Raw genomic sequence first — 4,517 nt, 5'->3', positions numbered from 1 at the left:
AATTTCTGGGTATTCTAGTGTTCAATCTTCTTCCACCTTCAGATTCCGACTGACATACAAGTCAATCTACATCTTCAGGTTTAAGAAGATTGAACAGGGGCAGCTGTCATACCCCAAAATTTGCCCACACTTTTCAAAAATTCAAAACAATTTCAAAAATTGGATTTTATAAAATCTCGGGTTCATTTACGTTGACATCCTGAATTTTATAAATATTCGATTTAAAGTCTATTTTTAAAATATAATAGTTTACTCTTAAAATGTTATATTTTAATAAATAGAAAAATGTTTGTCTATGCTTCATACACTTTCAATTGGCTTTTTATTTCAAATAAATAACATAGCACAATTGGTAAGGAAGTAAGGCTTGCAAACAGAATTACACGGGTTCAATTCCTGCTTGGTGCATTTTTATGTTTTTTTAACTATTTTTTTTATCTTTTTTGCACCTGGACGTATCTGGACACAAGTACGTCCAGATTCTTAATCTTGGGGACCAAGAAGGTCCATGGGCCTTTGGATTGGATATTTTCCTTTTTAGGATTGTTTTGACCTAATTTCCTGTCTATAAAAGGGCATCTCTACACCCTCTTTTTTCATCAACAACTTTCTAATCCTAATCAACAATTTTCATAAACAATTCTTCACAATTTCTACCCAAACCCTAACAATTTTGCAAATCGTTTTTCAAAAGCTTTTTTTCAAAACCTCTTTTTATGCGGCGGCCAATGATGATACCTGAGGCCTCCCTCTTTTCAAAATGTTTTTAATCTTTTAATACATGTTTTAGTTAATGATTTTGTATGCTTCAAAACTTTTGTTTTTGGCCGATGATTTACATATGAGGCCGCCCTCTTATTCTTAATTTTAACTTTTTAATTTATCTGCGTTTTTAACCGGATGATGTTTTTGTTTTTATTCTTAATTTTAACCTTTTAATTTATCTGCGTTTTTAACCGGATGATGTTTTTGTTTTTGGCCAATGATGACACCTGAGGCCACCTTTTTTTTCAAATGATTTTAAAATGTTTTGGCCAATGATTTCAATATGAGGCTCTCTGTTATTTTAATCGAACGAGGATATTATCCGATGATTATTCGATCTAGATCTTGTATAGACGTATGCTTTCTTTTTATTCTTATTTCATGATTCTTCAATTTTGTTCATATTTCTAACCATTAATATATATTATTTATTTGTATTTCTTTTGTGTAACATATTTGTTTTAAAGTTTGATTTTATCAATGGTCACATATTACCACAAAGAAACCTTTTTATGAAATAAACCCCTGCTACTTTATTTTTTTTCAAAACTGTTGTGATTTTGATTCAACAACATGCGCCATCTTTAAAATGCTTATTATCACCCTCATTCATAACACATGAAACAGAAGAAGTATCTCAATACAAACCATTCAGTTAATTTTTTTTTATTTTCATCAGTCTGTAAATTAATACCATAAAACCTGTAAATTCTCAAATCCAATAACAACAAATTCCCAGCAAGGAAAAATAAACCAATTCATGAAATCTCCAACTTTTCAAACATGTAAAAAATGCCTACAGCAAAAAATACATTCAGATCCACAATTTCCATTCATCCATTGCTTTTTTTTAGATTCTAACATATGTGTTGAAACTTGTTAAGCTGCTGATTTTGAATAGGTCATGACGGAAGAAGGAAGTTAGAAGAGGGATCTCCAACTCGGTGGCATGATTATCGCAAATTCATCAGACAAAGTCGCAAGGCTATTCACGGTGCAAGCGATTCGAAACCACAGATTGTTCGTGCCTCAGTATCAGACGCCGACGACGTCATCGCATCAACCGAATACATCTCCAATCATGCTACGACCGCGAGAATCACCCCTCACTCCCGTTAGTGCGTATCTCAGCCACCGTCAGAATCTTCTCCACGAATCTCAACCGAACAACAATTCTCAGCGCCAACCGTTTCAGAACGCAGCGAGTCCGCTCGATCGCAACTGAACCGAGCCTGAGCAACTCCTTCCACGTAACTATAGGTTCAACTGTGAGCCGACTCAACACCAAGCCGCACTTGAGGTCTTCGTATCCTACAGTAAGTGTCGGTTTCCTTCGTTTTGCTTTTGATATTGCTGATTATTTCTTGAGTAATTTTCAGATTCTGTTGCGTAATTTTGGTTTTGATTGGGTATGATTGTTGAATTTGTTGCCGTTGTTGTTTGAATCTCTTCATAAGCTATTTGTTATCACTATTTGTTCACCCTGAAATCTTGTGAAATAAAATTGAGAACAGAAGTGATTAGAAAGAAGGTGGAGAGGTTGTTGTTGCTGTGTTCACTCGAAAAGAGAGAGTATTGAATTGTTGTTGAGAATGGAAGTACAGAGAGTGAGAGTATTGAATCGTTGTTGAGAATGGAAGTACAGAGAGTGAGAGAGAACCGAGTAATGAGGGGAGGCGGATCCCTCTTTGGATTCTAGGGTATTGTTGTCTTGAATTTTTATTTGGGCTCAAGGTTTAAAGCCCATTCGGATTGCTCCTTTAACACCCCTTAACAGACTTGTTAATTTTAAAACTATACAGGGCCCAACATTTTTCTCTTAATTTGCACCCTCATTTCTTTTGTCTTGTGCTGATTTCTTCTTTTTAATTGTTTAAAATTTAGTAATAAAAGGTACAAAAACATTTCATTATAATTTATTTTTCTCTTCTCTAATGCCAAAAATATATATATATATATATATATATATATATATATATATATATATATATATATATTTTTTTGCTTCATGAATTAATTCTAGTTTCTTTTGTTTAAATTCGATTAATAATTGTTCATATTTCTACCGTTTTTCTCATACATTATTTTGTGTTCTATTACTGACATTTTGTTTTGACTGTGAGGTACACTTTGAGGCATTGGACCGTTATCATGGACATTCACCTATTGTATATCTTCATTTGTTTTATTATCTTCGTGTTTTTTTATCGATTATTGTAATTGCGTCGAGGTTGTAATAGTTTTAATTAGGTTTTATTTTTCGCACCTCCTATTATGTATCTCTCCCAAAGCCATGTAATAGTTTAGGGCCTTTATTTTTCTGCTTTACTTTCCGCACCTATATTAACTGCTTAGATGTATGGCTAATAGGATTGTATGATGAGATTAAAATCAACCGTTAGATCACTAACTTCAAGATTAAATATATGAATACAACACACTTCTCACACACTCACCTCTAGGGTACTCCCCTCTTGGTTGCCTTACGAATAAAAATGGTCATGTCCCTCGAACGTAGGGGTACCATTTGCAAAAGGTCCCTCGATTCAAAATCATCACAAAGATCATAGTCCCTCGATGTTGCCTAAAGTAATATGATCTTGTCCCTCAGGTTGCCTTCGATAAATGATGATAGTCCCTTCGAAAAATTGCTAAGGTATCCCTACAATGTTGCCTTCAATGACCATCGATGACCCTTCGATGTCCCGTACACTTCCAATATAAACAAGGACTACCTACTTCTATATAGTATGGATAGTCCTAGGAAATTTAAAAAGCATAGAAAAGGACCAACTAATTAGGGTAGTGCTTTTAACATGCCTAGCTCAATAAAAAAAAACATCTTTTCAATATTCTTTCAAAAAACTAAGGCTACGCATTTACGCTAAAGTCCTTATGCCTCTTTTCAATTCAAAACAAACAAACATGAGCTAAGCAAATTAAGAGCCCGTAGATAACTACGGATGAAAAGGGTGCTTGCACCTTCCCTTTTCATAACTTACCCCCCGAGCCCGATTTCTTTTCAAAAGGTCTTTTTCTGTACTTTTTACCTTTCCTAAAATTGGACAAAATAAAAGTCGGTGGCGACTCATGCTCACCGCAACATTGTTGCTTATTAAAATAAAAGTCAGTTCACCGTATTACAGAATGTATATTTGATTGGAATGTTTCTAATGCTGCTAACTAAATTCCTAAAGATCCTTGAAAAGATTGCATTTGCATTCATAACATCACATAAAACTAACTTTTCCTTTCCGGTCGACCAACTGGTCAGAAAAATATCATCAACAAATCAATCCTAATTAGATGAACATTCTGGAAGCTTGACCCCCAGACTTTTGAAACATTCCAATCAGATATACATTTCGGAAGCTCGAACCCCGGACATTCTGAAAGTTCCAATCAGATGAACATTCTGGAAGCTTGACCCCCAGACTTCTGAAACATTCCAATCAGATAAACATTCCGGAAGCTTGAACCCCGGACGTTCTGAAAGTTCCAATCAGATGAACATTCTGGAAGCTTGACCCCCAGACTTCTGAAACATTCCAATCAGATATACATTCCGGAAGCTCGAACCCCGGATATTCTGAAAGTTCCAATCAGATGAACATTCTGGAAACTTGACCCCCAGACTTCTGAAACATTCCAATCAGGTATACATTCCGGAAGCTCGAACCCCGGACATTCTGAAACATTCTTATTAGATATGTATTCCGAAAGCTCGAACCCCGGATACTCTGAATCCCTAC

Source organism: Vicia villosa, unplaced genomic scaffold (genome assembly GCF_029867415.1).
Source record: "Vicia villosa cultivar HV-30 ecotype Madison, WI unplaced genomic scaffold, Vvil1.0 ctg.000177F_1_1, whole genome shotgun sequence".
Taxonomy (NCBI): Eukaryota; Viridiplantae; Streptophyta; class Magnoliopsida; order Fabales; family Fabaceae; genus Vicia; species Vicia villosa.
Note: the sequence above shows the minus strand (reverse complement) of the source record.